The sequence below is a fragment of the Neofelis nebulosa genome, chromosome 6 (genome assembly GCF_028018385.1).
Source record: "Neofelis nebulosa isolate mNeoNeb1 chromosome 6, mNeoNeb1.pri, whole genome shotgun sequence".
Lineage (NCBI taxonomy): Eukaryota > Metazoa > Chordata > Mammalia > Carnivora > Felidae > Neofelis > Neofelis nebulosa.
In genome coordinates, this window is record NC_080787.1 from 25,216,877 (window position 1) to 25,242,050 (window position 25,174).

General features: G+C 45.0%; 1 long non-coding RNA gene across 2 annotated transcripts in view; it reads left to right on the plus strand.

Moving 5' to 3' along the window:
• Positions 1-25,174, plus strand: part of LOC131513828 (uncharacterized) — a 70,058-nt gene that overhangs the window by 15,358 nt on the left and 29,526 nt on the right. Inside the window, exons 2-4 of one of the 2 annotated variants that reach the window (XR_009262814.1) lie at positions 5,041-5,107; positions 17,275-17,314; positions 18,211-18,600. This is a non-coding gene — a long non-coding RNA (uncharacterized LOC131513828). Of the gene's footprint in view, positions 1-5,040; positions 5,108-17,274; positions 17,315-18,210; positions 18,601-25,174 lie in introns of those variants that run through there. The other variant, XR_009262813.1, reaches the window with a different exon arrangement.

Sequence of the window (25,174 nt, forward strand, 5' to 3'; positions counted from 1 at the left end):
TGTTAGGACAGTTCACAGAAACATAAAAAGTGATGGATTGCTTCGTCCTGGCTCTTACACATCTTAGCTCGATGGAATGTCTTGGTGGTATCTGATTTCAGAGCACACCTGTAGACCTAGTGACAGCCTGTGCTCCTGAGTGGGTTTAGGAAAGCACTTATTTATTATAAAGTTAAAATTAAACTACACGTTTTTACATGTTGTTTAGTGGCAGGAGCTGATGCAAAACTTTGTCAACACAGAACTTTTCACACCTCTGGTTCCAACTTCAGTAAGTGGATTGCCGTGTAAGACTGGTGTTGGTTTTCGGCACTGAAAATGAATGAACTAACTTGGGAAAACCCAAAGGCATGGCCCTTTGCCTTTCTTTGAGTTAAAATCCTTTGATTTTAAAAGAATCTGGGTCACTTCTCTCTTTTGATACACTTCAGAGCTTCTTGGTTCTACTTCCGGATAAAAGTAGGAACTCCCAAGTGCCGTGGCAGTGAGGTGACCCGTCTTTCCAGGAAGTGCCCTCATCTGGTATGTGAGGGCAAGCTCCCATCTGTGGTGCTAGATGTAACCGTCTTCGCTTCCTAGCCGAGAGCTCTGCTGCCCACGGGGTTGTGCGGCCTGTGTGTCCCTTTGTCTGCTAGCCATGTCTCATTTCTTTCTTCACGACAAAACGTCCTACTCACAGTGAAGGGCCCCAGATGTGCCCGTGTGAAACTGCTCACCACACCGGGTTCTTCCCACCGCCACACTCCCATTGATGACAGTTCTCTGCATGCAATTTCTCCTAAAACTATCCACTTTTGCAGGGCCAAAGAAATCTCTCAGCATTTAGCATTACAGAGGCAGCTATGGTCTCAAAAATAAGATGGAAACTAGGATGTAGAGCAAGAGAAAGAAACAAAATGCTAATTGAAATTGAAAGCTAAAAGCTAATGAGACACTCACACCGTGGATGGGATGAGTTCCCTACAGGAAAGCCACCAATGGTAACATGGCCTGTATGATGTTATGATTTATGGTTATTATGATTATTACTTTATAATCCTTTAGGCCTTTAGATATTATAAGGTATTTTTTATACATGATTGTTGGTGTTTTTATTATTACTTTAAATGTTTATTTATTTTTTGAGAGGCAGTGTGAGTAGGGGAGGGGCAGACAGAGGGGAGACACAGAATCCAAAGCAAGCTCCAAGCTGTCAGCATGGAGCCCATTGCAGGGCTCAAACCCATAAACTGTGAGATCATGACCTGAGCTGAAGTCGGAAGCTTAACTGGACTGAGCCACCCAGGTGCCCCGATTGTTGATCTTTAACCATAAGTAGGTATTGTAATTTTTTTACAAATGAGGAAATTGAGGCTTATAGAAGGTAAGTAAGTGATCCTGTACCAGGACACCTGCCTAGCACCCAGAAATCAACACTTTCAAGGTGGCTGGGGGTCATGGAAACTGACACCACCTTTTGGGAGGCCACGTCTCAGTTTATTCTCAGGACAATGCTACCTTACTATAGAATGGCTAAGTATGATATATCTATATTATGGAATATGGGCTTGCAGTTTTAAAATGAAGTGGAGTCTACTTATTGTTTTGAAAGGATCCCTAAGAAGTACTTTCAATTAATAAAGTTGCAGAATAACACTTAAGGTATGATCATGTTAATATATACGGATAAATATCTGCATGTCTATCTATCTATCTATCTATCTATCCATCTACCTATCATCTATTTTTACGTATATATGAACATATAAAAACACAGAAAAATATACACATAACTACCAATATTCCTCTGCTCTGGGAGGAGAATGAAATAGGGCATGGAAAGGTGGGGACATAAATGTCGACTTTTGCTTTTAATTCATTATTCCTCAGGGTTGATTGTTTTAATTAAATGTGTCACTGTATTGCTTGTGTGATTAAAATCTAGTAATACAAATGGTACTGTAGTAAATAAACTTGGTTATCCTGTGCTAGTCATGTCAAAATCAGCTCCTTAACTAGAAGTACAACTGTAGTTGAAAAAACAAGTGGAGGAAAAAACTGGCTCAGTCGGTTAAGTGTCCGACTGTTGGTTTTGGCTCAGGTCAAGATCTCATGGTTTTTGAGTTCGAGCCTCACGTTGGGCTCTGCACTGAGTGTGGAGCCTGCTTGGGATTTTCTTCCTTTCTCTCTCTCTGCCCTTCACTCCCTCATGCTCCATCTCTCTCTCAAAAAAAAAAAAGGAATTTTAGAACCGCCATGGAGGAGGAAGAAGGAAGATTTTCATGAACTCCTCCCATTTTGGCACAGCACACACTCTCTGGCTTTCCGTGTCTAGTGCTGAGCTTCCTAGTAAAAGGGAGAGAGAGAAACAGGGACTGAATTCAAGAGTTCAAAGATGATTAAAGAAAGAGCTAGAAATTAAGACACGGTAAGAGCAGAATACAGCCATTCCAGTAGACAAAGAAGAGATCTTAGGATATTACAGACCCTCAGGGGCTCCTGGGTGGCTCAGTCGGTTAAGTGTCTGACTTCAGCTCAGGTCATGATCTCACAATTCGTGGGTTAAAGCCCCACGTTGGGCTCTGTGCTGACAGCTCAGAGCCTGGAGCCTGCTTCGGAGTCTGTGTCTCCCTCTCTCTCTGCTCCTTCCTGACTCGCACTCTGTCTTTCAAAAATGAATAAACGTTAAAAAAAATAATATTACAGACCCTCAGTGACGACATCCAAGGAATACCTACCATGGGTTCTCAAAGTGTGGTTCTCAGTCGAGCAGCATTATCATCGCGAGGGAACCTGGTAGGCATGCAAATTATCCAAGCTCGTTCCAGACCTACCAAATGTGAAACTGCAGGTGGGGCTAGCCGTGTTTTGACAAGCTTTCCAGGGAATTCGAATGTGTGCTAAAGTTTGACAACCACTGCTTTCCACCAGTGCTTCTCAAAATTGAAAATACATCTGCATGGCCTGGGGATCTGGTTATGCAGCACATTCTGACTTAGCAGGGATGGAATGGAGCCCCGAGACCCTGTACTTCTCACAAGATCCCTGGTGAGCCCCTGGTGCTGTGGCTCAGACCACATGGAGTCACTTCAGAAGGCAGATTGAGTGTGTATTCAATGACGAGAGTGTTTCCTAAGGAAATAATGCAAATCTTGTCAGCGTTTTATTTCATTTTTATTTCAAGGCCATGGGCGAGACTAATGCCGCTCTCTTTGAAGAACTTGCTCTCTGGGGTTCTGGGGACGCATTCAGGAACAGTGCCGTATTTGTGTATCTGTAGCTTTGCCTCCTGAAAGCTCCAAAACATTCGCTGCCACTCCTGACTTTTTGTGAACAGTTCCTCTTTCCAGTTGGAGAAGCTGAGGCTGGCCCCCAGAGCTATTTGTGTTCCAAGGTCAGAGAGACCTGGGACAGCCTGGGCTGGCGAAGCCCTCCTGACCTGGCTGGAAGCTCTTCCCACCCGCCCCTTGCGCCTCTCTCAGCAGCCTGCGGGAAGTGGTGATGGAGCTCAGAAGATTAGCACGGCCGCAGCTCAGTAGTAAAACCCAGAGCAGCTCACTCTCCAGGCTCGCTGGTGAATAAACAGGGATCTTTATCATCCTTTCCGTCAGAAAGCATTTATTTAAAACCCCTTGGCTAACTCACAGGGTGAGCTGGCCTGTCACACACCATCACATGGGATGGAAACTGGTAATTAAATTTAGCAACCCACCTCGGCAAACCCAGACGGAGATGTTTACAGGCCAGCACGAAAGGAGCCAGGAGTTTTCACTCCTAAATCAAGAGGTTTCCAGAGAAAGTGAAGTAAGGCTCGGTGGGTTATGCTGAATTATGGGCACCTGTTCCCATCAATAACTTGATGGCAAGACTCAGAGGCCAAGAATGTCCGCTCTGCACACAGCCTGATGGAGGGCTGTCGGCCTCATTGTTGAGCTGTGTGGCTCAGCAGCGGGGAGATGCCGAGAGGGAGGCGTTTGCTCCAAGGACAGCTTGTTTGTTTACCGACTCTGGGGGCTGAGGCAGACAGCAGTAACCAAAGAATAAATGTCATTTTCCCTACACACCCGGCATTAAGCACTGCAGTTGCAACATGGAGCAGCTTAAGTAGATTTTCGTGATGGCAAAGAGCAAGGTGGGCATATCGAGTCGGGAGTTTTGCTAGTTTGCAGGGTGCTGTCGGAATTCTAGCCTGGATGCCTGATGCAGCCCCTGCCTGCAGTCCAGGAAGCTTTTCTGTTATAAGACTCTACTTTCTGGAAAAGCCCTTGGGTTGAAAAGTGAGCAAAAGTGGAATTTTGTGTATTTCTGGATTTGGTGGCCTGTGTCGGGCTGTCTAAAGTAGAAAGGACTTCTCTCATTTTAGCCAAAGACTCGGCCAGAATCCCCTGCTTTTGTGTGCCTGGGAGCATGACTGTCAGAGGGAGGGGAGTAGCAGGCCTGTGCACAAGCTAGGCTCCAGTTACACCTTCTCCAGTGCTTGACGTGCCTGGTCAATTACACCTGCCCAGCTTCTGTAAGAGCTTGTCTTTGACAGGAGCCCAGATATGTGGGTGGGACGAAGAGGACCCTGGCAATCCTCAAGGAAGGTGGCGGGTGCCACTCCATCTGTGTGAAAGCATTCCACCGTCCAGGTGCAGATAAACATGTTTGAGCTTCAGCAACACCCACATGAGTATCTGTTCTCCCACCTTACACAATAGCACCTTACAGAAAAGGGAACAGGACTTCGAGTGTCGTCAACTGGGCCCTGCAGGGAGGAAAAGGCCAGCTGATAATGGAAGCCACCCCAGATTAGTGCGAGGGGGACTGGCTTCTTATTCAAGCAACCCCGGTGAATTTCCAGTCCCAGCGAGTGATGCTGGGAGGCATCGAAGCCTTCAGGGCTGGTAAGACCCTCACAAGCTGTAGTAAAGAGTCAGGGCAGAGTGATTTCCTAAGCTGCGTGTTCTTATCTACCTTTTCTATCCTAGCAGAGCTCCTTTCCTTATCTCTGCTTTCTCTCTGTTCCTTTTTCCTTGCCTCCCTTGTTTTCCTTTCACTTGTTTCTCCTCTCCTTTCTAGGCCTAATGACAAAAGCACGTCACCTACAGATGTTCCTGAATGGCACCGGGGCCCTTGGGCTTAGGAGGTAAGTGGTTCTCTGTGGCTCAGTTGAAGCAGGTCAAGGCTGACACCCCTGAGGCCTTGAATCCGATGCCAGCTTGACCCACTGTGCTGGTCGCTGTATACTTTCAGTGCCTGGGTTTCTCTCTCTGTAAAGTGCAGATAAAAGTCCCTCCCCTTCCTTCACAAGAGGATGGTCTGTATGACTAGGTTGGATATAAGATCATGACTCAGGAAGGGCATGGTGTGAATGCTGGGCATTGCCCTCATTGTACATTTATGTGCACAATGGTTACCTTTCAGTGTGCTTCTCCTGGCGTTCCTCATCATGTCTTCCTGGTCTTGTAGGGCAGGTTGTAGCAGAAGAATTGTGCTTGGCACAAGGTCACACAAGGTTGGGTGCCTCAGCTGAATCTAAACAAAGAGCAATTGAGTTCCTAACCTATGCTCAGCTCATTGGACCACAGTGACCTCTGCTCTCTGTACCTGGAAACCCAGCCCTGGTGGAGGCAATAATGCTCCTGCTTCCCCAGGTGGAATGGAAACCTGTTACACTGCCTCCTCCGCCCCATGGCTGGGTCAAATCCAGCTCTGTTTGCAACTGGTCCACATCTTACACCTACCCAGCACAGCCTGCTCCTTGCCGAGAGAAAGCATGGGGCAGGGCTGTTTGTCAGGGGATGCTCAGTCTGGCAAGGGGATAACCAGCGGACACAGATCCACTTTTGGGGTTCATAAGTGATGGGGTGGCCTGGAAAGTGTGAGCTTTACAGCTTAAAGTGTTTCCATTGTGTCCAACTTTAACTCAATTCCTTTACATATAAGGCACCTAAAGCAGAAATGGCAGGACAGGACAAAAAAAAAGTGAAAAAATCCACTCTAAGTCTGGGATGGTTGCAACATCCATGGCTGGATTGCCGGTCTTTTGCCTGGATTCCCTTGCCCTACTTTGGATTGCAACAGTCTGTCTTACAAACTACATCTCCCAGGCTCCCTTGCTGCCTGGTTTCCAGCTGGGTTCAGCCCAAGGGGGTTCAGTGAACAAGGATAAATCAGAGGGCCAGAGGAAGGGAAAGGCTGAGGTGTTTCCCTCTGTCTCTCTCTGAGCTGCCCAGGGTTCCATCTCCACCAAATGGTCCAGAGTTCAGGTGCTAACAACAGTCTCTCTCCAAACCTAGGGTTCTGGGATCCTGTTATTTCTGCCTGGGATTGGCTTTTTGGCTCTTCCAGCATCTGTAACCAGTCCCCCGACATTACATTTCCTCTATTTCCTGGCTAGGCACTGTTTCCCTAACTGATAAATGGATGGAATTTCTAGAGGTGCCTGGTCCCCTTTACAGATGAGGACCCTAGGGCCCAGGGGAGCCGTGGGCCTGCCTGTGGAACCTGGGGCAGAGGTGAAGCTGGAGCCCAGCCCTGCCCCTCACCCTCCAGTGTTGTGTACAGACAGGGTGGGTGAGCCTCCTCACGCAGGGGGCCCTTGAGGTCTGAGCCCAAAGTTGGCCACGCTTTACTGATCAGGAGAAACCTAGAAATAAAGCTGTAATTGCTAGCTGATGCACAGAAATGGACCAGATATTCTAATCAGCCAGAAAGTCCCTTCCTTTATAAGAAACTTGGTGTCAAGGTATTAAAGAGGGATCTTCTTATTTCTCCTTTCTATTTGCCTCTTTAGATTTTGAGGAGGAGCCATGGTCTGGGGAATCTTTCTTTCTTTTTTAAAAAAGTTTTATTTATTTACTTTGAGAGGTGGGTAGGGGCAGAGAGAGGAGAGACAGAATCCCAAGCAGGCTCCGAACTGACAGCGTGGAGCCTGACGTGGGGCTCAATCTCACGAACTGTGAGATCATGACCTGAGCCGAAATCAAGAGACAGATGCTTAACCGACTGAACCACCCAGGCACCCCGGGGATTTCTCTTTTGAAGAGAAACAGAGGCCCTTCAGCTCTTCTCTGGGAGGTCTGGGTGCTGCTGGGGGGCACCATGGCTCTGTCTAGAGCACCTTTTTCTTTGAGTATAGCTGACACACACCTTCCATTAGTTTCAGGTACAACATAGTGATTTGATAAGTTTATATGCTATGCTGTGCTCTCCACAAGGGTAGCTCCCATCTGTCACCATACAACGCGATAACCGTACCATTGACTATATTCCCTATGCTGTGCTCTTTATCCCCATGACTTATTCATTCCATAACGGGATGCCTGTATCTCTCAGTCCACTGCACCCACTTTGCCCACCCCCAATCCCCTCCATGTCCAGAGCATCTTGTAATGACTCCTCGGGGCGTGTCTAGAAGCCTGACCCTTGTTACCAACCAGGCCCCAGCTCCAGGCAGCCGGCGTTGCCATTAGATTGGAGCCCAGCACCTGTTCCAGCCATCCCCCCTCCCCCAACCAGCCCTCCCTGCAGGGCACTCCGCGGTCAGCAGGGCCAGCAGAGCCCTAGAGGGGGCCCTCCCTGACAACCGCTCTTTGACTCATGCATTATTCAGAGGTCCCTGCCTGCCGCCTGCATAGCTCCTGGAAAGGTTCAGCTCCAGCAGCCCAGGCAGATCCAAAGGGATTTGTGACTGGAGAAGTTTCTCTTTTAACTTTCTTTTTAATTGGAATAAAATATACATCACATAAAAGTTACCATCTTCGCGGGTTTTGAGTGTAAAGTTCACTGGCGTTGAGCACAGTCACATTGTTGTAGAGCTGCCTCTGCCATCCATCGCCAGAACTTCTTCATCTTCCCAAGCTGAAGCCTGCACCCATTAAACACTAACCCCTCCTTCTCCTCCCCTCCCCACCCCCCAGTCCCGGGCAATCCCCACTCTACTCTCTGTCTCCGTGAATTTCACCACCCCAGGAACCTCATTTAAGTGGACTCATCCAGTATGTGTCCTTTGTGTCTGGCTTAGTTTCACTGAGCATAATGTCCTCAAGGTTCACCCATGTTGTGACCTGTGTCATAAGTTCTTTCCTTTTTGAAGCTAAAGAATATTCCACTGCACATAGAGGCCACTTTTGTTTATCCATTCATCCATCGATGGCCACTTCTACCTTCTACCTTCCAGCTACTGTGAATAATGCTGCTATGAACATGGGGTACAAATATCTGTTTGAGACCCTGCTTTCAATTCTTCTGTGTGTATACCCAGAAGTGAAATCACTGGATCATATGGTACCTCTGGTTTTAATTTCTTGAGGAACTGGTATTTGGTTTCCCATAGCTGTGTGATTTTACATTCCACCAACAGAGCACAAGGGTTCCCTTTTCTCCACATCCTTGTCAACACTTGTTGTTTTCTGTTTTTTTTTTTTGACAATAGCCATCCTAATGGGTATGAAGCATCTTTTACCTTTATAATTTAATATTTAAAAAATGTGTTCTGTGTGTGAAATAAAAATTTCAACATCAATTTTTTTTCCTTTTCCCAACCTCTGTGTCTCTGTTTCTAGAGACAACCACTGTTTCCACCCAAAAGAATGCTTCTGGAGATGGTCTATGCATAGCTTATGTGTATATACTTCTTTTTTTAAATTTTTTAAATGTTTATTCATTTTTGAGGGACAGAGCGTGAGCAGGGGAGGGGCAGAAAGAAAGGGAGACACAGAATCTGAAGCAGGCTCCAAACTCTGAGCTGTCAGCACAGAGCCTGACATGGGGCTCGAACTCACAAACCATGAGATCGTGACCTGAGCCAAAGTCAGATGCTCAACTGACTGAGCCACCCAGGTGACCCTATACTTCTTTTTAAAGCAAATAAGACTATAGAATACACATTATTTTATGTTACCTTTTTTTTTTTTTGCCTTTTAAAAAGTTTATTTATTTTGAGAGAGAGAGGGAGAGAGAGAGAGAGAGAGAAGGGGCAGAGAGAGAGCAAGAGAGAGAGAATCCCAAGCAGGCTCTGCACTGTCAGTGTGGAGCCCAGTGCGGGGCTTGAACTCATGAGTGGTGAGATCATGACCTGAGCCAAAACCAAGAGTTGGACGCTTAACCAACTGAGCCACCCAGGTGCCCCAGGTTACTTTTTTGTTTAGCTAAACATGGCATTTTTCATGTAATAGATTATTCATATATATATATATATATATATATATATATATATATATATATATTCCTATATCTATAGGTGACAAGAGATTTAAATCTGTATAGGACATTGAAACTATAATTAGAATCCTAGAGTCCTCATCCTTCCAACTTAATACAGGAAGTTTGGACTTTGGGAAAATAACACACTCCCAGCCTGTCATCAAACACATTAATATTTCTGTAGCAAAACATAAAGATAAATTACACGAAGTGGGATAAAGATTCTAAATAGCTATGCACTGGTCATAGTCAGGTTTTGCCACCAAATGAGTTTAAAAAGCTTTCAGTTTTCAGAGCTCGTTGGATTTCACACTTGCAGATAAGAGATTACAGGCTTGTAGTATTTACAGAGTGCCAGATCCTGGATTGGGAGCTTTTTTTTCATCTTATGTTTGCTTCTTGAAATAATCTCATGAGATAGAAACTTTACTGGTGGGGAAACTGAGGCCCAGAGACAGAAAGTAATTTGCCCAAGCAAGTGCGTAAGCTGGTACTGGAACCTAGGTCTGCCTGATTCCCAAGCCCAGGCTCTTCCCGTTATGTCCCAGGAGATGACATAACCTTGTCTGCCACTGATCAATAGTGCCGCTTCACTCTCAAAAGAACTGAGTCTTGGGATATAAATTACAGGGTCATAGGGCGTCAGGGTGGCTCAGGAGGTTAAGCATCCGACCTTGGCTCAGATCATGATCTTGTGGTTCATGAGTTCAAGCCTTGCGTCGGGTTCTCTGCTGTCAGCTCAGAGCCCACTTCGGATCGTCTGTCCTCCCCACCCCTTTCTGCCCCTCCCCTACTGGTTCTCTGTCTCTCTCTCCCAAAATAAATAAAAGCTTTAAAAAAAATTACAGGGTCACACCCACCATACCTTTGGTGACTGAGCTTTTCGGCAGGTGAGACCTGGCTCTTGATTCCTGTAGACATTGTTGGAGTTTAAGACAGCCTTTCTACTTCCTTGGCCTGGACTGTCCATTTTTCCAGCACTTTATAGTTTATAAGAAAGGGGTGGACAACCAGACAAGCTCTTCCTCTTCCATGAAGACTTCCCTGAATTCTGAAACCTCAGAGGAGCTCATGGTCCATACCACACTGTTTACTTCTTATTTTGTGGGATTATTTGTTCTAATTTATTTTTAAAAATTGCGGTAAAATACACATTAGTAAAATTTACCATTTTAACCGGTTTTAAGTGTGCAGGTCAGTGGCATTAAGTACATTCACACTGTTATGCAACCATCACCGCCATCTGTCTCCAGAACTTTTTCATCCTGCAAAACTGAAACTACACCCATTAAAACACTGACTCTCCCTCCCCTGCCCCCGTTCCCCCCCTGCCCGCCCCCCCCCCAACAGTCCCTGGCAACCACCCTTCTACTTCCTGTCTCTATGAATTTGATGACTCTAGGGACCTAGTACAAATGGAATCATCCAGTATCTGTCTTGTCGTGACTGGTTAAATTCACTTAGCAGCATGTGCTCAAGGTTCCTCCACGTTGTAGGAGGAATGTCCTTCCTTGTTAAGCTGTTCCCTCTGCTTAAGTTTTATGTAAATGCTCTGAGGACAAGGGCATCCTCGAAGGCTACTGGGTCTCACACAATATGGCCATGATTTGACGGCTCAGTCAGTATCAATGGGTGCACGATGGGCAGATTGGAAACTTTTAGGATTGTGACTGCCCTGGGAGTGAGGCCAGAGGGGGCCCCAGGCGGGCTGTGGCTTGCTCTCTGGTGGCATTTGAGCTTTCGACCACACCTGTGCTTTAGTTTTGCCATAGATTAATGATTGACTTATTATGTGGAATCAAGGGGTAGATGTTACTACTGTGTCTCATCAGTTCAGCAGCATCGCCCTTCAATCAGGGTGTGTGAGTGTGAGGGTGTGAGTACATGCCAGTGAGTGCTTGTGTGAGCGTGAACATGTGCGAGCACGAATGTGTGTGAACTTAGGTGAGTGTGAATATGTGTAAGCGTGTGAGGAACGTGTGCAATTGTGAATAACTAGGAGAAAGTGTGTGCGTGTGGGTGTGGGCATGCGTGTGGGAGTGTGAATGTGCATGTGTGTGTGAGAACATGTGTGAGTGTGTGAATGCATGAGAAAGTGTAGGAGGTGGGCTGCCTGGGTGGCTCAGTCGGTTAAGCGTTGGACTTTGGCTCAGGTCATGATCTCATGGTTCGTTGGCTCTGTGCTGACAGCTCAGAGCCTGGAACCTGCTTCGGATTCTGTGTCTCCCTCTCTCTGCCCCTCCCCTGCTCACGCTTTGTCTTTATCTCTCTCTCAAAAATAAATAAACATTAAAAAAATTAAAAGAAAAAAAGCAAGTGTGGGGGGGGTCACTCTGCAGTTATAGGGTGGAATGGGGACAGTGGATGATCTGTCTTCCCATTCACCCGGCCTTAACAGGAGCACTGGGCTTAGAGAAATTATGGATAAGCTAAATTCTAGATTTGAGATTCTAATGGGGCTTCAGTGGTTCTAAATGGAAAGAGGAAACAGTTTTGAGTTTCTTTCCCTCACTCTTTATGTGAAGGTGTGTTCTCTTCAAAGGACAGGAAGGAAGGTGCTAGATCTGGGTCTGTGAGGTCTTTTGTCTTTTATGGCCAAGAGAGTCCTCATACCCTGGATGATGGATGGGTGGGTGGGGGGACGAGCTAGGTGGGTGATGGGGATTAAGGAGGGCACTTGTTGGGATGAGCACTGGGTGTTGTATGTAAGAGATGAATCACTGAATTCTACTCCTGAAACCAATACTACACAATATGTTAATTAACTTGAGTCTGAATAAAAAAAAAACAGAGAGTCTTCATACCCTGATCCTTCCTTCCTGTGGGACAGCCACTGTCCCATGTGCTTACGTCAAAACATTCAGGTGAGGGCTTTTATCATCCTGCTTTACTGTTCTGGAAAAGGAGGCACAGACAGGTTAAATGATGTGCACGTGATCACAAAGCTAATTCAAAGAAAAGCAGTCTTGCGTTGTGGGTGAGGTTTGATTAGGACCTAGTGTGGGGTTGAGTTTGGGCTTTTCAGCCTGGGAGGTATCCTGGTACGTCTGGTTCAAACTGCATCTGACTATAAGGAAGTGGCTGTAAAATGTCTGCTCTGGCAGAAGCCCAGGTCTGGCACAAGCCCACGTCTGGCACCTTGACCCTGCCACTTTCAGACAGAGGCCTGGTTCTGGCCATTCAGCTTGTTTTTCTCTCACTTAGCGAGAGGGCACCTACAGAAGGAGCTCTGCAAGATGGTCTTGCCAGCCTGCATATGCAGGGTCTCAGCGTCACCTGGCCGCGTGTCAGGGAGCTGGTTTGCTCTGAGTTTGACCTGGAGTTCTAGCTGGGCCTGGTGACCCTGACACTGTCCCAGCCCTTGTGTGGCATCAGTTCAAGTCCTGATATCCACCTGGTGTTGCTACAGCTTCTCAGAGGCCCACAGCTATGCTCAGCACTAGGAACACTGCCCATTCCAGAAGCTTCCCCTCATGCATGGTAAACACATTTTCCCGGGTGGAGGAGGGGAAGGTGGTGGCCATGGTCTGGGGTCATCATTTGGTGGTATTCTCTTCTTGTTACTGAGCTCTTGTGAGTTACTGAAAACCAACAGGAAGCCGGCAGAGTTTGAGCAAGGAGAACAGAGCCCCGTGCTAGGGCACTGCTGCCTCTAAGATGCCATGTTCTAAAAGGTGCATGATGCCCCTGGAGCTTTGTGACACAGGGGTCTGCAGAGGCTTCTCTGTGGAAATGCATGCAGGGCCTTGATCGATCACCCCAAACCAGTCAGAGGTGGGCACAAGATCAGAGCTAGAAGAGTTCATGTGTGTATGTATTTATGTATGTGTGCGTGTGCATGTGTGTGTGTATGAATGCGTGTCTGTTTGTGTGTCTACGTGTATATATGTATATGTGTATGTGTATATGTGTGTATGCATGCATGCATGTATTGTGTAAGTCTGTGCATGCATGTGTGTATGTATGTGTATATGTATGTGTGTATGTGTATATGCATGTATATGTGTATGTATTGTGTGTCTGTGCATGCATGTATGTGTGTATGTGTGTGTATTGTGTGTGTCTGTATGTGTATGTATATATGTGTATGTATACATGTATGTGTGCTTGTATTGTGTGTGTGTCTGTATGTTTGCGTGTGTGTGTGTGTGTGTGTGTGTGTGTGTGTGTGTAGCAGTAAGGTGTAGGTTCCAACCTTTCCTCAGATGTCGGGAAGAAGCCCTGCCTGCCTGTATCTGCTCCCAGCCTTTCAGGAGCCCCACAGATCCGGCCTGTAGCACAGGCTGGATGATACAGGAGGCCTCTGGCTGTCAGGCCTGGAGCTTGTGTGCAGGTAGAGGAGCCCTGGGCCTGCTGCTGTGCAGCCTGAGTGTGCAGGAGGAGGAGGAGGATGGGCGGTGGAGGGGGAGGAGAAGGGGAGGAGGAGGAGGAGGAAGAGGAGGAGGGCGGGGGAGTGAGCAGAGGCTAGGGTGGGGTGGGCCTGGCAGTAGCTTTCAACCTGCTGCCCTGAGGGCGGGGCTTGGGCAGATGGCCCCTTGGGTCCCAATCCAAGTTCCTTTTTGAACAGCACAAAATGGTTCTGAGACAGGCAGAGAGTCTGGTTTTACTCCTTCTGTCGCTATGTTGTGGAATCTGTAGTGCACATTTACATTCTAACCTCAGGCAGACATACTGTTTGTTGCAGAGGCTCTAAGTGCTTTCCCCGCACTCTGCCAGCCATGAAAGGTCATCTGAGGCTGGGCTCACTCACACAGTCCCCAAGGCTGATTGTGGGACATGGGTCATGGGCCCGCTGTGTAGCTGTCATGGTACCTGCTCAGAGACGTCTCCCAGCTGGTGGTGGTTGGTGCTGGGCCCAGGTCCCCACCTCTGCTGCCTGTTCAGTGCCCCCTTGAAATGCACCCAGAGGTGTCTGTCTTCTGGCAGGGCTCTGACCTCAGGGCAGTGGGGCTGGGGAGGTCTTGGGGAAGTGGGGGTGGCGGCCGTGCATGGCATGGCGGGGAGAAGGCCCCCATGAAAGGCTGTCCTCTGTCTATGGAGCCTGTGGGTCTCCAGAGCTCACTTGCACAATGCTTCCTGCGAGCGTTTTCATCATAGGCTTTAGCAACTGTCATGTCAGCATATGACCTTTAAAACTGTTGAAAAGGAGCCACTTCTGGAGAATGTGCTCACAAGGAGCAACCCTTCTCCCTGCCCCCTGTCTGCCGCTCAAGGACGTGCCTGCCTGCCTCATGGACTAAGGCAGCCTGCCGCTGGTGGCCTAAGTCAGACCTGGAGCGCATTGCTTGGTCACCTGGCATCTGGTTTTATTGTATTATTATTATTAATTGTTATTGTTATTTTACCTCAGCTGTCTTCTGTGTGTTTGGTAGTGAACTTAGCATCTCTTTATCTTCTTGAAGACCCAAGATCCACACCCTGTTTCTCCCTCTGACCCTGCTGTTGCCTCCAGGGACCCCCTGTCTCCAGCAGCTGTCCTCTGCCACACACATGCATGCAGACATTTTCTGAGCCTCAGTGAGGCTCCCTGAGTGGCCTTCTCCCAGGCACATAAGGCCGGGATTCAGGTGGAAAGGAGAACACAGGGCATCACTGATGGGATCTAGCACTGGACGGTACGGGGTGGGGGGGGAAGGGGAGGAGAGGGGAAGGGAACCCTTTTTGAGGAAGGAGAGGTCAGAGTCATTGCCATTGCTGTAAGACACCAGTGGGAGGGATCCCTAAATTCAAGGCAGACCCCAGAGCCAATTAGGGAGAAGGGTGGTGGGGAGACCTTTTCTCTTCGTCATTCTGATTTTGGTGGTTCTTCCCTGGGCCATTGTGCAGCTCTTTGCTGAGTTCTTGGGGTCCTCCAGATTGGAAATAGGGGATTCAGAGCTTCTCCTAGGTGGACCCAGGGTCAGCCTGCACCTATGCGTGTGCTGGAGTGGGACAGCTCCGGGTAGGGCAATCCCCTTCCCTCCCCCACGCCCCTTCCCCCCCAGCCTCTGGAGCTTCCCCTCCCCACAGCCCCCACCCACAGCCAATTAACTCCCACTTCTACTGGCTCTACCTCTCCATCATTCTTGCTGCACATCCACTTCTTTCCATTACCCCCAGTTCAAGAGTCAGCAACCTGCAGCCTGCAGCCTAGGTCTGCCCATCCACTGTTTTGTAAATAAAGTCTTATGGGAAAATAGCCACCCTCCTTCATTTGCATACCTCCCCTGCTTGCTTTTTTGTTGCAATTGCAGAGGTGAACATGTGCCCCATATTTACTATCTGGCCCTTTTACAGAAAACGTTTGCCAACCCCTGCCCTAATTCATCCTTATCCTCTTTTAATGGGATTATTGAACCATCTTTCCAACTGCTGTCCCTCTCCCCTGTCTGGCTCCCTTCCAATCCATTTTGCACTCTGGTGTTCCTAAAATAACAATCTGCTGATGGTACTTTGCCATTTGCTTCACTGGCTCCTCAAGCTTTCTGGAAGGATTCTTAATACCTTCTCCTGGTTTGCTGGGTTCTTCCACCTGGCTCCATGTTCAACCACATGTGGCTTCCAAGTGCACTACGTTCCCAAGGCACCTGGGCCTCTTTCCCAAGGTTGAGTTGTTTCCTCTTCCTGGACTGACCTTTCTCTCTGCTCTAGCCTGACCTGCTCTCATTCCACCTTTCTCAGGAAAGCCTCTTGACTTCTACAGACTGGGTTAGGAACCTCTTCTATGTGCTTTCATGGTGCTCCAGAACTCTTCCTTTATAAGATATATCTTGTTAGAGTGACATTGTTTATTCATTCACGCACACATGCATGCATGCATTCTCCATATAGATCAGTCATTCAACTAAGGGTCTGGATTAAAAAAAAAAATCCCAAACTCCCTGATGTTCTCAGAGCTTATAGGCTGGTGGAGGAAATAGAAATGAACCAATATTAAGAATTAAGATGGAGAATATTAAAGAGGAGAATACCCTAAGGTAGAAAAAAATAAATCAGGCAGGAGGAAATGAAATACCCTGAAAGTGTTGACATTCTAGATGGGGTGACCAGAGATGACCTCATTGTGAAGGTGGTTTGGGGTAAAGGCTTGAAGGAAGGGAGGGAGGGAGCCATATAGGTATTTAGGGAAGAGCATCAGAGACAAAGGAAACTTAAATACAAAGATGGAAGGCAAGAGAACATCCATCTTCCGGTGTGTTTCAAGACCAGACTGGTGTGGCTGGAGGGGAGACAATGGGAAGGAGGGTTGGAAGGCCTTGTAGGGCTGTGCAGACCTTGACCTTTATTCTGAGAGGCATGAGACCCCATGTAGCTCTCACTGTGTGGAGGAGTGGCACAGGCTGAGTTGAGTTATAATAGAGTCATCCTAGCTGTGTTCTTACTTTCCATTAGGCAGATAAGGTCCTTGAGGGCAGGTATCATGCTTGCGGACCTTTATTCTCAGACAGCACTCTGGCTCATAGAAGACCACAACAGGTGTTTTACAAGTGGGGAATGAACGAATAAATACATGAATAAATGCTATCTCTCCACAGCTGGGTCCTGACTCCTAAGGGCTTGTGAAGTCTTCTCACTGTTAAAGGGAAGCTCTGGTTGCAGATGCTGCCAACAGCCAATGTTAGCTGTCTGCTTGGACGTCACTATGGCAGCAACACACATCCAAACCAGTTTTCCTTGTTGCCACAGAAAGGACTGTTTAATGGATCCATGTCACCCTGAGGGAAGATTTCAGGGGTGTATCATATAGCATTGACCTTGGCCCTGCCCTGTGCAATGTTCTGCTCAGTGACAGAGATGAAGCTACAGAGAGTTATTACCAAAGTTAGAGATGGAGGTGGGAGGGATAGATGATTTGTTGATGGGACAGACTCAGGATTTAAAACGATCTTTGTAGGGGGCACCTGGGTGGCTCAGTCGATTAAGCGCCCAACTTCGGCTCAGGTCATGATCTTGCAGTTTGTGAGTTCGAGTCCCACGTCAGACTTTGTACTGACAGCTCGGAGCCTGGAGCCTGCTTCAGATTCTGTGTCTCCCTCTCTGCCCCTCCCCTGCTCGTGCTTTTTCTTTCTCTTTCAAATAAATAAACACTAAAAAGACATTAAAAAAAACCCCAGACTATCTTTGTAGATTCAAGATTCCAGCCAAGAGGCCCTATCTGTAGGAGAAGGTAAGTAGAGAGCCATATTAGGTTCTATGTCAAAGCCAAAAAAATCAACTGTAAAAATTGAATTGGGGATATGTAGCTTTGGTAAGTGATAAACACTACCTGAGTTAAAAGTGTAAAGCCATCTTCAAAAATCCTAAAGCAACGTTAGAAGCCATTCTAGAAGTGTATTCACAGATGCCAATTATCTAGAGTTGTAATCCTTCTCTGACTGGGTAAGGCCACGCCCAGGACTTCACGTCCAGGCCTGGATTAGACACCTAAAGAGTGCTGTGAACACGCTGGAGGGTGACAGAAGTATACTGAGAGAACAGTCGGTGTCTGGTGAAGAGGAGTCTGGGGGTGAGGTCCTGATAGCTCTCTTCAAAATGTCTGAAATATCGGGGCAAGAGGGCTTGGTTTTGAGAGTTTTTCTGAATGGCCTTAAGGGGTTGAAATAGGGCCAGTTATGTGAGTTCAACTGATGGAAACACTGTCCAAACATCAGATGGGTTGCCTCAAGGCCTCTTTCTGTGGGGGTGAGGCGGGGGGTAGGGAGGAACAACCGTGGGCAGAAATACTTAAGCATCAGAGAAGCACTTTTACTAGATAATTTAAAAACCCCTTTTCACACTGGGATTCCATGCTTTTTTTGCTTCTCTATTACTGTGTGTGGCAGAATCTGCTAGTTATTCCTTATATCCACTTTGTACTTTTTCTTTAGTACTAAAACCCAGTATTTTTAACATGCCTTCTGCATGGAACAAGGTCTACTTTCCACAACCTTCCTTGGAACTAGGTGGGGCCAGGGGCTAAAACTGTGGCCAGTGAACTAAAAATGGAAATTTCAAGTTCAACTTCTGGGAAGTAGTAGTCAAGAGAGGGGGTATACTCTTCTTTCCCCTTCTTTTTTGCTGCAGGCTGGAATGTGGATGTGGTGGCTGGAGTGCAGTAGTCATTTTGGGCCATAAGGTAGAAAGTCTACGTTGATAAGGAGCCTGAGTTCCTGATGATTGGGGCTGTTATTACAACTCTAGTCTGTTCACCTTTCTTCTTCACTATGTGAGAACATAATAAAGAACATAGTAAAGTACAAACAATGTGTTTGTAACAAACCACAGTTATTTTGGGTTTTCTGAAACTTATGAACCCACTCATAACTAATCTACCATGGAAAGTACACACACACACACACACACACACACACACAAAGGAACACTATTGAAGTGAAAGACATGGGCTTCCCAGTTGGATTGCTTTGCTCCAAATTCTAGCTCCACTACTTTCTAGTTGTGTGCCATTGGACAAGTTTCTTCACCTCTCTGTGCCTCAGTTTCCAAACTTATAAAATGGGAATGATATAACAATTATGCAGTTTTTGTTTGTTTTTAGAGAAGATTAAATTAGAGAATACATTTAAAAACATAGAACAGTGATTGACCCATAGCAAATATTTGATACATATTAGCTATTATTATTTTTAAAAATTTATTTGTTTTGAGAGAGAGCAAGGCGGGGGGGAGAAGAGAGAAGAAACAGAATCCTGAGCAGGCTCAGCACAGAGGCTGATGCAGAGCTGGATCCCATAAACCGTGAGATCATAACCTGAACTGAAACCAAGAGTCAGATGCTTAACCAACTGAGCCACCCAGGCACCCCTTAGCTATTATACAGACATAGTCCACATGTTTGTTTGTTTATAATTTGCCTCTCCATACTGAGACAACTGTAGAGTTGTACTGTTTTCTCTTATTCATTGGTTCATTTGATAACTTTCATTAATGTCACAAGAAGAAACAGTAGAAGAACATTCAAAATGTGCATACACAATCAAGATTTAATCTTAAGACAGTCTGCTTTAAGACATGAGGTTAAGGAATGAATTGTATCTAGAAGGGTGGGTCATTAGGATTTGTGTGTGTTCTGAATTTCTTCCCTGTTTGGGTTACTAATTTTTAAATTGTATACGAAATACAGATTTCATAGTGGTAAGCAATAATTGGTACCTAGAGAAAGAGTTTACTTCTCTCTTAAGGGTTGTCTTCCAGAGTTTCTTAAGAAACCCAAGTTGGAACTTTATTATTTATTTATTTATTTATTTATTTATTTATTTATCCATCCATCCATTCATTCATTCATTCATGGGATGTATAGGTGAACAAAAAGGGGTACACACCCTTAAGATGATCCCAGCTAACAGAGAAGGCAGACATACTTTCTGTAGCTCTCTGGACGTGCCTCTTCTTATGTCTGGTTTTCTGGACCGTGGGTGTCAGAAGGTGAGTAAGAATTTGCCAGGAAGAAAAGGTGGGGTGGCACTTCTGGGAATTTATCCCCCAGAGGCACCTGCACATGTGTGGAAGGATGTACATACATGGTTATTCATGGAAGCGTTGCTTATATATAGTAGGGGAATTCTGGAACCCGCATGTCCATCTACAGAGTCCTGTAGACATCCTCAGAGTGGAATACTATGCAGCTGGAAAAAGAAAGGGGTTGCTGTCTGTGCACTGCTGGAACACTTTCCAGAATATACTATTAAGTGAAAAAAAGGCAAGGAGCAGTGAGCATAGATAGTTGGCTACATTCTGTTTAAGAAAAGTGTGGTGGAGTTAGAGTATATATCTCTCTCTTTCTTGTATTTGCAGAAAGATTGGAAAGACAAACAAGGAACTAATAAAAGGGATCATGCCCTAGTAGGGAGGGGGGCAGGTAGCGGGAAAGGAGAGGACCAGGTCAGGATGTGAGCAAGACTTCTTACTTGTTCTTTATCATTTTGATTTTTGAACTATATAAATACATTATCTACTCCAATATATAAAATGCAGTGTAATAAGAAAAGGGAGGGGTGCCTGGGTGGCTCAGTCAGTTAAGCATCCTACTTTGATTCAGGTCATGATCTCTCGATTCATGGGTTTAAGCCCCGCGTTGGTCTCTGTACTGACAGCTCAGAGCCTGGAGCTTGCTCAGATTCTGTCTCCCCCTCTCTCTCTGTTCCTCCCCCGCTTGTGCTCTCTCTTTCTCTCTAAAAAATACATTAATTAATTTAAAAAAATAAATGGGAAGAACATTCTCCACAGAGAGATTAGCATGTGTAGAGTTTCAGAGGCATGGGACAGCACTACAAGGGAACAAAGTTCTCCCTAACTTTATTATTTTTTAATGTTTATTTATTTTTGAGAGAGAGAGAGAGAGAGAGAGAGAGAGAGAGAGAACACAAGCAGGGGAAGGACAGAGAGAGGGAGACAGAGGATCTGAAACAGGTTCTGTGCTGACAGCAGAGAGCCTGATGCAGCTCGAACTCATGAACCACGATACCATGAACTGAGCCAAAGTCTGATGCTTAAACAACTGAGCCACCCAGACACCCCTCTCCCTAACTTTAATCTAGAGTCTCTCTGGCGGGGCTTCCAGAACTATTTGTGTGTCTCTGTTTTTGATTTCTGGACACCTACTGGGATAGAAGTTCATTAAAAATATGGGACTTTGTCAATCTTGCTCACAACCATATACAAATTACCTTTGGTTGCCTGATATTGTGGACTGACTCTCTGAGATCTCTTGCTCATGTGTATCCCAGCATCCTCTGAAGGAATAACCCCCTCCTGTTTCCCTGACATTGTTCTGCTTACCACCTGGGGTCCTATGCTCTCCCTTTCCTTCAGTTTCCTGCACCAGGAGTCATTCCATCTCTCTTCAAGAAAACAAAAAGGTATGGTTGGCCAACAGCAGAGAAATTATGCATTTAAATAGAAATATATAGCTCTGAATAAAATTACACATCAACATAAATCTATACGCATACATGCATAAGAATATAGTGCATATGATTATACTTACACATCCACACAGAAAGCTACATGAGCTGTACAGTAGATATATTTCACCTGTTAAACAGGAACTGTATAGTGGGTTTTCTAGAATAGCAGTTTTCAAGAATTTTAGCTTGCATACCTCCTAAAGGATTTTTGAAAAAACCCTCCTTAACTTGTATAAGTCAACATCTTATGATAATTTTTTAATCATAAATTCAAATAATTGCCAAGGATGTAATTTTTGGCATAATGTAAAATGTTGACATTTTAAAATAAAAATATTGCATGTCTTTAAAATATGAGCCAAATGGAATTTAAATGTTGTGATGATTTGATACTTGCCATATTTTAAATTACACCAAGAGTTGTTATTGTTAACATTCAGACATTTTTTTGTCTTCCCCTTTTTCTCTGTGGATTCCTATCTCTATTCCATTTCTCTGTAGATATTTATCCTAATGTAGTAGGTTTTTATGTTTGAAAGTCTTTTATTGGTTTCATAATTGTCAAATCTATGTGTGTAAATTGCAATGTGATATTTGTTTTGTTTCCTGTGACAAGTTGCTAATGGTGAGTCTTATTTTTTTCTTCAGAATTAAATGAACACCAGAATAAATAGTAGAATAAGATATATTTGCTTTCTCTCACCTCAAGAATGGTGTGTAGCAATAATCACAGCCCTAAAACAGGAAGCTCAGGAGTCTGTGAGCTGGCTGAGTGGCTCTTTAGTCTAGAAGGGCTCAGCTGATGGGGCTGGGCTGGCTCAAATGTCCATAGCCAGCCATTTGGATGGCTGGAATGCCTTATTTCTGCTGCACATGATTTCTCACTCTCCAATGGGCTATCCTAGGCTTCTTCCTGGGGTTGTTGGGCAGGATCCCAAGAGTGGGTGTGGCCAAACAAAACCTCTCATGCACAGCTTCCAGGCTGACTCATTGCACTTCTGCCACTTTCCATTGGCCAAAGTAAGTCACAAGACCAGCCCATACATCGGGGCGGGGGAAATAGACTCAACTTTGATGTGAAGAGCTTCAAAGTCACATTGCAGGGACAGTATTTTGTTAGATTTATTCTAAGTATTTCATTGCGGGGGGTGCCAAAGTAAATGGAATTGTGTTTTTTATTTCAAATTTCACTTGTTCAGGGCTGGTGTATAGGAAAGTGATTGACTTTTATATATTAACCTTAAATCCTGCAACCTTGCTGTAATTGCTTATTGGTTCTAGGAAATTTTTGTTTATTTTCAATTCTTTCAGATTTTCTGCAGAGATAATCATGTCATCTGTGAACAAAGACAGTTTTAGTTTTTCCTTCCCAATCTGGATACCTTTTATTTCCTTTTCCTGCCTTGTTGCATCATCTAAGACTTCTAGTGTGGTGTTGAAAAGGAGTGGTGAGAAGGGACATCCTTTTCTTGTTCCTGATATTCGTGGGAAAGCTTTGAATTTCTCACCATTAAGTATGATGTTAAGTTGTAGGAATTTTGTAGAATTCTTTATCAAGTTGAGGAGGTTCCTCTCTATTCCCAGTTTACTGAGGGTTTTTTTTTTTAATCATGGATGAGTGTTGGATTTTGTCAAATGGTTTTTCTGTACCTATTGATAAGATTGTGTGATTTTCCTTTTTTTAGTCTGTTGATGATATTAATTATTTTTTGAATATTAACCAGTCTTTCATGCCTTAGAGGAATCCCACTTGGTTGAGTGTATAATTCTTTTTATACATTGTTGGATTCGATTTGCTAATATTTTGTTGAAGATTTTTGCATCCATGTTTATGAGAAAATTGGTCTGTAGTTTTCTTGTAGTGTCTTTTTCTGGTTTGGGTAATAGGGTAATGCTGGCCTCATAGAATAAATCAGAAAGTATTCTAGTTCCTCTTTTGGAATAAGTTCTTAATTATAAAGTTGGTAAGAAGATGTTTTAGGCTATCTTATTAAACAACACATCAAATCTGAAAGAAATCCCATGAAACTTTCATCCTAGGGCTTTAGCTAATGTACCTTGAACATTTTAGAAATTGTTTTAAACATTCCAATTGCAGTTAAAATGACCAGCATATGACGAAAATTATAACTCTCCAATAGTTACATGGCTTTAGCTATTTGAATGCGCCTTTCTTCTCAGCTAATGACACCTCCTAGGGATGAGTCTTAAGACTGGCTGCAAAGAATTTCTTGCATTTGAAATTGTGGAGAGAAAAAAGTATTTTTTTAGCAGTAAATAATTCTTACAGATGTTCTTCTTGATTTTTGTTCATAGGACCGACCTCAACAACAGTGATTTTTCTTTCTCTCTTTCTCCCCCTTCTCTTTCTCTCTTTCCTTCTTTGACAGAGGTGAGAAAGCAGAAGAGGTGACTGCTGATAAAAAGCTGTTTTTATTCCCATTTCCCCACTGTACCATCTAACTGAATTCAGACATCCAAACATGGGCCAAACACCCAGTTTGAATAATGGGCTTTCCCTTAACAAGCAAATGAACAAGTGTCAAAACCAGGGAAATCCCGAAAGCCCTGTGAGCGGACAGAACCTTCATTATTCATCATGGGAGGCTTCCCTTTTGTTGGCTGCCTTGGAGTTTTCCCATCACAGGATGATGAATCATGGTAAGATGTGTCAGAGCTCAGGGGCATGTCTTTTTTTCACAAAGTGAAGAAAGGCTATAGGGAACTCTAGCACCTTCTTAGCCCAAGAACTTGAGGAAAGAACACACGTGGAAAATGAGAATCTGGAAGGTGATTCTCAAGACTATGCAAGCGGTACCCATGGAAAGTCTTCATGTGCCTCAAAGTTAGGGGGTGCCTGGTAAATTAGGGGATCTTCCAGGTTATCGGAGTAAAGAGGGACTGTGCTGAGGGCAGACAGTTCTTATCAAAGAAGAGAACTTCATTATCCTTATGACTTGGGGATATGCAGGAGAACTGAGGACATCTCAGGCAACTCTGGGCACTTTCCTTGGACTTATGTGCTGAAAAGCCACAGAAGTTGCTTTTCTAAGCAGATCATATGCATTCTGAGTGCAGACGCATATCCTCTTTTTATTTTCCCCCCAGAAGGCCCAGGATTGTGCTGGGCATATGGTAGACCTGCATAAACATGCAGCAAATGGACTTCTCTGTATCACAGGAGTGAAGGGCTCGAAGAGACCTCTAGAATTTTTCAATTCACTCTCTTGTGCATCTGGTGAAATGGAATTCAAAGTCTCAAAGGCAGCTGAGAATTTGCCCACATCTTAAAAAGCAAGAGAAATATTGCAATAATATCACATGTTGACCCATTCCAGGACCTAAGAACCAGAGTACAAGAAATGTTTCCCTATGTGCAGCATAAATGGCAGCTTGCTTTCCATCAAAGCAAGAATGGTTGATCCCATCATCAGTGACTTTATTTATTACTTAAAATATTTATTTATTTTTAAGAGAGAGAGAGGGAGAGACAGACAGACAAAGAGAGCAGGGGAGGGTCAGAGAGGGAGAAAGAATTTTTATTTATTATTTAAAATATTTATTTATTTTTGAGAGAGACAGACAGACAAAGGGAGCAGGGGAGGGTCAGAGAGAGAGGGAGAAAGAATTTTTATTTATTATTTAAAATATTTATTTTTGAGAGAGAGAGAGAGAGACAGACAGACAAAGAGAGCAGGGGAGGGTCAGAGAGAGAGGAAGACAGAGGAGCTGAAGCAGGTGCCACACTGACAGCAGAGAACCCAATGTGGGACTTGAACTCACAAACCATGAAATCCTGACCTGAGTGGAAGTCAAATGCTTAACCGACTGAGCCACCCAGGAGCGCTGTCAGTGACTTTAATCTTTATCACTAAGCTGTGCCTTCCTCCCACCCTCCCTTCCATGGAGCGGAGAACCTTGTGCTCCTTTTATGTCTCAGAGACGTAGCATATGTTTGGAAGGTGTTCTCATTTACCTTCTCTTATTCTGAGCTGAGGAGAATTCTGGTTTAAAAGGAAAAAGAATATTAAAGTTACCTTTCTAACTTTAAAAAATCTGTGATATTCATGGAAAATGCTATGCATTTGCCATTTTCCAATCTTCCCTCCCTCTCAGAGTGCTGG